Source organism: Spinacia oleracea, chromosome 4 (genome assembly GCF_020520425.1).
Source record: "Spinacia oleracea cultivar Varoflay chromosome 4, BTI_SOV_V1, whole genome shotgun sequence".
In the NCBI taxonomy this organism is placed as follows: domain Eukaryota; kingdom Viridiplantae; phylum Streptophyta; class Magnoliopsida; order Caryophyllales; family Amaranthaceae; genus Spinacia; species Spinacia oleracea.
The window spans coordinates 12,449,202-12,460,926 of NC_079490.1; the positions used below are offsets into that span (position 1 = coordinate 12,449,202).

General features: G+C 33.0%; 1 long non-coding RNA gene across 1 annotated transcript; it reads left to right on the top strand.

The window, feature by feature from the left end:
* The first annotated feature begins 6,659 nt into the window (after positions 1 to 6,659).
* On the top strand, positions 6,660 to 8,307 carry LOC130459341 (uncharacterized). Its single transcript, XR_008918692.1, has 2 exons — positions 6,660 to 7,174; positions 8,118 to 8,307. It is a non-coding gene; the product is annotated as an uncharacterized lncRNA (long non-coding RNA).
* Positions 8,308 to 11,725: the final 3,418 nt, after the last annotated feature.

Below are 11,725 nucleotides of genomic sequence, written 5' to 3' on the forward strand. Positions count from 1 at the left end.
TCATTGTATCATGTTTTATGTATTTTTACTAAGCCTTGGCTTGTATTTCAGTTCGAAATAACATAACTCATTTAGCTCATAAAACATCATTTTGATCCTGGGATCAATAAACATATTATTTCTTTCAAAGCATTGCATAAACATAATTTTATGAGAAAACTCAATCAAATCATATTATAATAAACAATTCAAACAAATCATATTTCATCCCACAATCCATAAAACACATCAAAACATTTAATTCTTAAATTCAATCATAACGTCATAATTTCATAATACATTTATAAGGGGATTGCGGGTACTAGCAATAGCCGTTACCTCACTTCCACGACTTTGCTAAGGATTTTCGTTGGTTCGTTCGTCCTGAGCTCCGAGTCCAATTTCTTTAAAATATTAAATAATTGAATTAGTACCAAAATGATAAATAATTTAACTTAATAATTTCGAAACTTTATAATTAACCAATTTTCTAATAATAATGTTAAAAAAAATATATATAATTTCATAGTTTTAATGAAAATATAATTAAACGCCAATTTTAGTGAAGAATATAATTAATTGAAATATCAATCGAAATATATATATTTTTCTTAATTAATTTACACAAAAATCTTATTTAAATTTTGTCCTTGATAAATCCATTTAGTAACTTATTTTAGTTAAATCGATAATATAATTTAAAATCAATATTTTATAAAATCATAAATTTTATAAGTAATGAATTTTATAAATAACGAGTTTTAATATAAATAACGAATTTTTAATAAAATTATACTTTCGAAATTTAACGAAAATGTTATTATTAATCGAATTTTCAATCGAAATACATATATATTTTATAATTTATTTTCATGTAAATAATATTAAAAATTCCGTTTGAATAAATAAAACTAGAATCTTTACTCTCATAAAATTGGTAATAAAATCTGAAAATAATAAATAATTTATTAGTAATTAATTAGATTATAAAAACTATTTATTAAAACGTAAATAGTATAGAAATTCTGAAAATAATAAACAATTTTTATTAGTAATTATGTATTTTGTAAAAATTATTAAACCATAAGTATTGACAAATTGAAAATCTGAAAATTCAGATTTAGCCTTACCAAAGGCCCAAATGGAATTTGGCCCAATTGTATGGGGGTTTGAGGAGAATAAAAACAAGGCCAAAAATCTGATTTTTATTTTGTTTGGTTTTGGTTGAGGCACGAGCAAAACAGAGAAGAAAGGGAGGAGAGGAGGAGGGAGGAAGAGAGCGTGGAGGCTGGCTGGGCGGCTCAGTGAAGAGGTGATGCGTCGGTGAAGGCAACGACGATGGTGACGGTGGTGGAGCGGCGGCGCAGCAGTTAGGGGGGGGGGGTGGTGATTTGCGAAACAGGGGAAGCAGGGGAGGGAACGAACGAGGAGGAGGAGAAAGAGGAGGGAGGTGGCTGGGTGGCTCGGTGGTTTGGCGTGGCGCCGGAGGTGAGGCGACGATTGTAATCCCCCGTAAATTTATAAATTTTATTAATATATTTTAACGTATATTATTTATATTTAAATAGAATTTATGAATTTTAAGTAATAAATATATAATTAACGTATATTTATTTTATTTTAAGTACGTTCTAAATATTTAACGATTTTGAACTTTATTATATTTATATATTTAATGTATATTTAATTTTATTTAAATATATTCTAAATATTTTAGCGATTGTGCAATCAAGAATAATTTTAAAATTTTATGTTGAAAAGAATTTGAATTAGGAAAACTCGTTGAATTCGGAAAAACAATTCTATTCGATTTTTACTCAAACACTAAAACCCAAATCCTAATCCTAGCCCACATGGGAAAAGCCCAAAATATAAACCCATAATCCATTACTCTATTCACGTAAAACCAAAACACAACTCCTCTCCCTTATTCTATTTCACGTGGATTTCAAACCCTCAAGAACTCCCTCCCTCTCGTTGCCGTCCACCTCCTGCTCTCCTCACCGTCGACCTTGCGGTTGCCCAGCCGCCACCGCACCGCCAGTCACGCAACCGCGGACTACCCTGACCGACGTGCTACAGCCCCCTCGCCGGTAAATCATCCTCCCTCCTCTTCTTCTCTGTTTCTTTTTTTTTCTCTTTCGTTCTACTCTCTTTAATCGTGATTCTGTTTGTTTTTGCTCCTTCCTCCGTCAGCCCTTCACCTCAATCCAGCGCCGCCGCGACCGCCGACCACGACTGTCGCGTCGCTGCAGTCAAGCCGCACTTGCTTCTCTCCTCCTTGTTTACTCCTTGCGCAAGCCAGCCCCAACCACCTGCAATTACCCGCGACCACCAACACCAGTCGCGCCGCCCAGTCGCGTCGCCACCAACCGCGCCTCCCTCGTCGCCGTGCCTGCACCAGCCGCCGGCAGTCCCTCTCCTCCTCCTCTCCTTTTGGTTATTTCTTAAACCCTAAGTTATTTAAATATTTTAATTAAGTTTATTAATTTGAATTTATGCTCTTGAATTTAAATTATGTTCTTGAATTTAAATTATACGTTTTTATGATTTAACTAGAATTTTCAGATTTATATATTATGTTTAAATAATGAATTTAATAACGTTTTAATAATTTAAATTGCGTTTCTTGGATTTAAATTATAAGCTTTATGATTTAATTGTGGATTTCAGAATTTTAGGTTTGCATAATTAAATTATTAATTTTCAGATTAGGTAATTGAAATGAAATAATGATTTTAATTATTAAAGTGTGAATTTTTAAGGTTTTTAATGATTTAAATCATAATAGAATGATTATATATTATTAAATCTATTATTTTTATGATTTTAAGAACGTTGATTATGTTTTGTGGACGTTTGAAATTATTTTATATTGCTGGAAATTTTAAAAGGGATGTTTTAATAGAATTTAGAACGTTTTGGGATCATTAGTTTAATAGTTATTATGCTTGGAGGTTATTTAGTTAAGTTTCGATATTGGGGATGGTTCAAAATATGTTTATGGTGTATTTAGAGTACTATAGTATTGTTGTAAACTGTTGGATATTGATTGGGGAATTTTATTGGTTGTTTTTAGGCGGAGAATTCTTTGTGGGTGACTTTTGAATTCGTTAAAGTGATCTATCAGTTTGTTTACACAAGGTACGTACATACCTGCGTGCTTAGAATGTGTGCTAATTGTTGAAATCATGTTGAATTTGTTGTTGAACTTGGTGATGTTGATATTATGGACGAACTTGGTTATATGGAATGTGCATGTTTAATACTGTTGGACAAACTTATTGAACTTATTTTGCACTATGAGAACTGTAACATGTTAGTATGGATGATTGATACAAACATGTTGGTTGGGAACACTAGATTATTCTATATGATTGGTTTGGATCGATTTGTGTTGTTCCCTTTCTATCTTTTCACTACTTTATGAGGGCGGTGGACCTTGTTTAGTAAGTTGAAACTTTATGCCCATATACAGGGTTACTCATGGTTAAAGGAAAGGTTGGATAAATTGGATTGAGTCTTGATTGATGCTTTTATGATCACTTACTTAATTCCAAGATAAAAACAGTTGTGAACAAATGTGAATTGTATGTCTTATGTGATTGTTGAGTCATAACGAAATCTCAATTGTAAATCATGTAAAGTGAAACTGAGTAGCAATAGCTTTAGACTGTGCACGTCTAAAGTGACGGACAAACAAGAGTTGGGGTTCATGGTGGTAGCCCATGGCCTTTTCTGGGACCGGATTGATCACCGTGTTCTATTTTTATTCAAACGTTCCTCGATATCGCAGGTCACTGAGGTCACAGAGTCGCGCCCGTACCTCGTCTTCCTTAGTGAAGACTTCTGGATGGACAACTCGGTCCATTGTCTACTTCAACTAAAATAATATTATTGTTGTAGGTCTAGCCTAGTCTAGTCAAGTATGGTCGTCAAATTATCATGTTATGTCTTCCCTTGTTTATGTTCATTAGTATCATGTTAAGGTTGTTCGTTAATAGTATCATGTTAGGATTATTATTGTTTTAGTATGTAGTACTCAGCTTTGCTGATTACGTGCTTTGTTTGTGTGTGTTGATCATGGCTACGCCTTATTGATCCTGTGATGACCCAACTTTGGTGAGCAGTCTCTAAGGATCAATAAGCGTTGCCCATCTACAGGTTTGAAGATGATGCATCATTGGGATCGGAATTAGAGAGCTTGTAGTTATATTTGTTTTATTAGGTGATTTGGTTTGTTTAATGGGACTTTAAACTTGTCGTACTATTTATATTTCCTTATTTTCATTGGTTGATTTTTGGGACTAAACCTGTAATCGATTATTTACAAACCTAAAGTTAGTTTTATGTTTTCCGCTGCAAAATTCTGAATAAGCCGTTACGTTTTCACACGGGCGATAATGCCTTGATAATTCTCTATGTTTTATATTAAAAGGTTATTTTAGAAAAGAGAGAATTGTCGGGGTGTTACACGATGGTGGTGGTTGATTGGTGCGGCGAGGCGGGGAAAAGGGAGAAACAGGGGGGTGTGGCAGGGGACGCGAGAGGAGGAGAGAGCAGGGGAGGGAGTTGTGGTGGGGTGGTGGTGTTCGGTGGTTCTGGGTGGTCGGGAGATGCGGGGTGGTGGAGTGGTGGTGAGGATGGTGGTGCACGGTGGTTGAGGTGGTTGTTGTTGGTGGTTGGTTGGATTGAATCACAGAAAAACAAGGATTGTGATTAAGATTGAGATTGAAATTGTTTTTGGTTTGTTGTTGAAATTCCATCCAAAAATTCTGATTATGTACATGAGAAATGTGATGAACAAGCTAGGAATTGTGCTTGGGGTCCAAGTATCTGCACTTGGACTGAATTATGGGAAGGAAGGAAGTTTTTGACTTCTTGGTTTGAGCGTGGGGAGCAAGGAAATAAAGTAGAAAAATGATTTTTTTTCCTTTTTTTTTTAATAAATTCACAATTTTGGCAAAAATTCAGAAATTGTAATTAATTGCTAAAAATAAAATTTTTTAATTAAAATAATTCCTTAAAAATAAATAAATTATCGTTAACGAAAATAAATAATTTCAGTTTATATATTCGTCGTTTAAAGTAAATCGTAAAAACGATTAAAATAACGAAATTCGATTATTCGCAATTTAATTAAAAGCGAAATCAAGTTAATAAATATTTTTAATTTTAATAAATCGAGTTTAAAAATTTCGGGGTATTACATATACAATCGGGTTTGTAGCAGTTAATTGCGGGTCTGAGGTCAAGTTCGGATCAGATAATTTTTGGGTTGGTTAAAACTCAGGTCGGGTTACTCTCGGACGCGGGTTAAGATCGAGTCAATAACTAATTTGGTCATCATAAAATATTCAAGCGTAAAATATTTACTCAACATGTCGAGTCACTAACAGGTTATGTGGTATAAATCGGGTTAGTGTCATTGTCGGTCGGGTATCGAATCGGGTTCGGATCATTGTTCGGTCGGGTCATTTCACTTATCGGTCATCTTCCGGTCGGGTGTCGGGTTCGGGTCATACAACATCGGGTTAAAATCGATTATCGATTTTTTTAATTCGGGTACAGGTCGGGTTTCGGGTTACCTGTTTTACCAAAAATTTGGGTCATGGTCCGTTACGTGTTCGGTCGTTTTAGGTCGGATTTTCGGATCTCAAGTCTCGTGTTCAACTTATAAAGAATTATGTTCAACTAAATTCAACTTATAAAACTATGATATGTTCATAAATAAGACACTTTTTTGTGATGTTTAGTTTCTCAATTCTTATGTTCAACTTATACAGAATAATGTTCAACTAACAACATTATAATTTTCCTGCAGGAAGGAAAAGGTTAATATGAATGCACCAACAAAAGAAAAAAAACCGATTTAGAAATGGAAGATGTGGTATTAGGAGAGGCTGCAAGAATTGAAGGCTGAAACAACAAGAAAATATGTAATATCCCATGTTTCACTAAGGAAAATACTATATACAACCTTAGATTTATATCCTTAGTCATATAATAATATAGATTTATAATATATAATAGTATAATTTATAAACTTAGCTTTTACTTTGTGGAATATTTTTATAACACTAACTATCTAAGTAGTACTTTTATAACACTAACTAGCTAGAAAGTAAACTCTAAACAACTTTGCACTGATGAGTCTTAGCCTATTATACATTGGTTCTAGCTATAGCCTTAGCCCTAACTTATACTTTTGTTAATATCCACGTATAGTTCTACCAATCAAATAAATAAATAAATCATATAGTAAACAATATCATCATCCTCGTCAATTGCAGCGTCCTACCCGTATCGAGCACAAATCTAGGAGGAATATACCTCTAAGCACAATATCCTAACTAATTTACCATGATTATAGGATTTCGTAGTCAACCCGTATAATCTCAACCGTGAAATCTCATCCTTATCTCATTAGAATCTTTAACTACTCAAATTGATAACCCTAGGTTATTCCCTTCCTATAAATACAAAGCATATATCTCATAACTTAAGTTTTGGGAAAATCCTCAAACACTCGTGTGAACACCAGAGAAAATAGAGTTAATTGCCGAAGTTGGGTTCCAGCTACGTTCGGCACAATCGAATCACCATCAAACTATACCGGAAACCACCGCGAAAACACCAGCTCATAGCCCTCACGTCCCTCTACAACTACAATCTTCGACCCCTAAAAACCGATCATAAACAAAGGTAATATATCATCTCAAAGATAGCCTTATGCCTTCGTAACTACTCGATTTCTTACTTCTTTATTACTTGAGTTTTTGGAAAGTAAACCATTTTCTTTAGCTTCCCTTCAAGGGTCACGTGAGTTTGAAGATTCAACTTGGACTCTTCTTATCTTATTCAACCAAATAGTTTTAAATAAATTAATTTTATTGGTTTTTAGACTTAATGATAGTATAATTTATTAACCACACTATTCTGATATACTAATAATACAAGATTGGAAGAGGATCTTTATTTACTCGGTTAGTCTAACTATTATTGTAAGAAATCAATATAACCGATCACATATATGTAATATATATGAATTTTGTTATATATAGGTATAGCCTATACCCGGATCGTGCATATATTAATACAAATTATTTTACACTTGTATGTAGAGTACGTAGAGCGTGAAGAGACTTACTAGTGTTTGTTTTGTGCAGTGATTTGTAAGACTAAACTTAATAAGGTAAGTTACTATGTTCACTGTCTTACTAAATCCTGTAAAAATAAGTTGACATGGCAACGTGTTTTCTATACATGTATGGTAATTGTTGGATAATTTATGTTCATGTATCCATGAAGACAGTAGGTGATTTGGATTAAGATTTAGTCTTCATAGCTGGTTAATATTTTACGCTTTTGTCTATTGTTCGAGTAACAGTGAAATGGAACTCATGTTTATTACTGTGGATGCATGTGATAATGTGGAACTTTGGTTTCCTTGAGCTAGCGTATGAATAATGTTAATAATGTTAAATAGTGTTAAATATATGTATTTGACTACTTGGTTTCTTTGAGTTCGTGTTAGCGTATGAACTCATATTATTTAACTACTTGTTTAAATAATGTTAAATATAAGAATAACGTTCTACTTGTTTAAATACAAGTATAATTAAGCTTGTTAATGAACAATATAATGATTTTGGTTGTGATAAAACACTAATCTCTTGATGCAAAACATACTTGTTGGTAAGACATCTTAGGCAGGATCCCCTAAGATGAGGAACACTTTGGTGGTACGACACAACGTGTCTTAATATTTTAGTCGGAGCTAACTAGCACGACTTAGGCTTATTCTACTCCTTTGAGTTAAAAATACTCACTGGGGGGTGTGCACACTTAAGGACTAAGACCTATTTTGGTGGTTACACCCATTAGGGTGGTAGTCTTGAACTACATTTATGGTGGAATTATCTTGTTCTCTTACCTCTAAGTAATTAATTAACTGTTAATTATGGACTGAGTGCGTGTGCTTGTTACGTGCTATTTGTGCATGAAATGTTTTTAAGATAAAATGTTTTCCAAAGTAAGAAAAAGGTTTTCGAAAATGTTTTACAGGGTGAAGTAGTACTTACTCAATTTCCACTGATTTGTGGTTTCCCTTCTGTATATGTTTTTCCAATTTACAGGTATGCGTGGCACGTCCTGAGCGACCGTTTCACAACAACTAGTAGCAAGTTATTAAGAACGTAGATCACCTAAAGACAATCAGTTGGTTTTATTTAATTCAGTTTGTGACGATATTTTGGGTAGTTGGTTTAAGTTATTTAATTATGACAATGTGGGTTTATTTATAAAGGTTGGATTATTGATGGATAATATAGCCTTACATTTGGGTTGTAGCCTAAATGTGGCGGTAATACCCTTAATTTATTATTTTATGCTTCCGCTATAAGTCTTAAACAAGTATGGAAATTGGGGGTGTTACAAAATACCCTTAATTTATTATTTTATGCTTCCGCTATAAGTCTTAAACAGGTATGGAAATTGGGGGTGTTACAAAATAATATGCAAATAAGGAAGCAAATAGAAAGATAAAAGAGACCGATGTAGCAAAAAAAGTGGAAGCTGGAAGGAAGCAACCATGAAAATTAGAAGCATATAGAAAGAGAAAATAGGCAGCAACAACTAAAATAGAGGAAGCAAATAGAAAATAAATGACATGCATGTTCATTTTTTGAACATGAATCCTAACACTTATAAAGTCTCATACTTTATTTACTATTCACGCAATAGTGTTTTTCTCATCATGTCCCCATTTTGTGCTTTGCTTTCTATTTTGTCTTAATCTTAATAATAGTGTACATCCCATATTACCCTCAGAGTTTTGGTCATCTTGCACCACCAGGCGCTAGCCACCAGCCACGCTTTTGTCTTATTCTTATCAATAGTGTTGAGACATTCATACATTTGGTCATACTAGTTGTTGGATCGTGCGCTAACGCGCACGATCCCCCAAGGTATACAAACTTATTTTGCATAAGTGTTACGTAAAAGACTGTCATTTACAAGTTTACGTTAATCCTAGATCAGCAATGCTAAAGTTCGATTTGCATGTAATTGATAATACGAAATCATAAATACGTTTACAACATTAGTGTCATTGATATTGTAGCATTCCACAAGCAACATTAAACTCACTACAATTGTTATTGTAGCATTCCACGTGCAACATTAGCAACGTGCTTCTATATTAATGAAACTATTTAATGAGGAAATGCATAAATTTTACAACCCGTCATTAGAAAACCAATAAAGAATCACAAAAACCACTAATTATATTAACACAACTACACAAGGTCGCATCTTCAATCGTGAAAACATTAATAAGGCAAGGGTTATAACCGTAAGTACTCTATTCTTAAGGAAAAGACAAAAATATAAACATGAAGGAAATTGGGGGTAATTCAGTTAATTCACTATTGTGTGAATAGTAACCAAAGTATGAGACTTTATAAGTGTTATGATTGCTACCATTTGTCTCTTTTTTTTTTTCTTTCTCTTTTGCCTTTTCTTTTTCCTTTTACGGCCAACCCAATAACTCATTTCACCAAAAAATTTCCGTCAATCTTACTAGCCTAGCTTTCCTCTGCCCACTCGTCTCTCCTATCAATGTTGTTGCTTGTGGAATGCTACAATATCAATGTCACAAATGTTGTAAACGTATGTATAATTTCATATTATTAATTACATGCAAATCGAACTTTAGCATTGCTTTCTAGCATATAACGTATATTTATAAATGTTAGTATTTTATGTAACATTTTTGCAAACTAAATTTGTATACCTTGGGGATCGTGCACGCTAGCGCACAGTCCAACAACTAGTGTTCATTAAATTGCTTTAAAGGTTCATTTGTCTGTTCCTTATGCGTGCTTGCAGCTTACTTAAATAATAATTTATTTATTTTTGGAAAACAATCGTGATAAAATTAAAAATTAAAAATTAAAAAAAAAAAACAAAAGAAAACAAAATAATGCACTAAAAAGGAAGGCTGCAACTGCTAAGACGAATCACCTGAAACTCGTATGCATGCAGAATTGCATGCATACCTATGCTGTCAAAATTTTGGACAGGTGTGCTGGGCCTCAATAGCCCGTGAAAGTTAACTAGTCATTTAGAAATTAAACTTAGCTCCTCAGATAACTACGATTAAGATAAGACTCTAAAGTCATTTCATAAAACGTTGAACAAAACTAAGTGAAACAGGGAAATAATAATAACAAAAAAAAGCTACTTATTTATTTGTATCTGTGATCTTTTCTAAATGAAAAGTTTCAGCTTTCACATACATCAACGTATAATTTTTATACTAATGAAACTCTAATACTAGGATATATATGTCGTATAAACGTGTATTTAAGAAATAGTGTTCTAATGAAACTCTAATATTAGAATATATATGTCGTACAAACGTGTATTTACGAAATAGTATATTAATGAAACTCTAATACTAGAATACGGAGTACTCCGTATGTAATATGGTACAATAGAATTGAGGATATACTTTGTTTTGGACAATACTTGAGGTCAAACATATTGTCCAAACGATCGTATAGCTAGGTGAGACTTCAAAGCAAAGCATATAGGTGTGCCGAAATTGCAACTTAACGATTTTATCGCTTAAATTAAAGATCTGGGAGGGTGTGGATGAACTGCGAGGAAATTATAACTCCATCAACGTAACGTGTCTACAAATATGTTCACAAGTCATATTCATAAAAAATGTTGGCTATGGACACCATTGCAAGTGCTGGAATTGGTATCAGGGACAATCCTACAACAATCGAAATGGCTAAACAAGTGAATACAATCAAATTGTCAAGGAATTACTTAGAGTGGAACTGTATGGTGGTAAATTTGGACAAGTTGAGAGTGTACGGAGTACTAATTAACTAAAGATTAGATGCCTATTCAACATGAAGAAACTATCTGAATAATTAACATTATTGATTAGAGACAAGAAGCACCAGTGGTCTAGTGGTAGAATAGTACCCCGCCACAGTACAGACCCGGGTTCAATTCCCGGCTGGTGCAGTTAGTTGTTTTTTCTTTTCTTTTTTATGCGAGATATTTTTAAAAAAAATATTGTAATTTCATATTTTTTTAAGCGTGATATTTTATATAAATAAATATTGTAATTTCATGTTATTATAGAGTCCTTCAAATAATGTTTAATACAAATAGAAAATTAGAGATATTTAATTATGCGTGACATTTTATATAAAAAAACATTGTAATTTCATATTTTTTTTATGCATGACGTTTTATATAAATAAATATTGTAATTTCATGTTATTATAGAGTCAAATAATGTTTGATACAAATAGAAAATAGCGTTCCTACAAACGCCTACATGCCACGTCTATGCCATCAATACACTTTCATTTAAAAATAAGAAATATTGGTTTGCAAAAGATTCGAACTTACGACCTCCAGTTTCAAACGCAAGAGCTTTATCCAAGTGAGATATAACCTTTTTCATGTTATCTTTACAAAACTATTATTAATATAATATTAACTAATTATCTTGTGAAAAAGAATTCAAACATAATTTCACTAAAGAATATAATAGTTAATTGTTATACACATAATAATCCGGGGCATCGCCCGGACCCGAATACTAGTTTAATAGTCAAATGATGCAGAGCCAACCGTGACAATCCAAGTAATGCAATTGAAAAAAGAAAAACATTTCCATATTATCATACCTCCCAAAACATTTAGAAGGAGACTC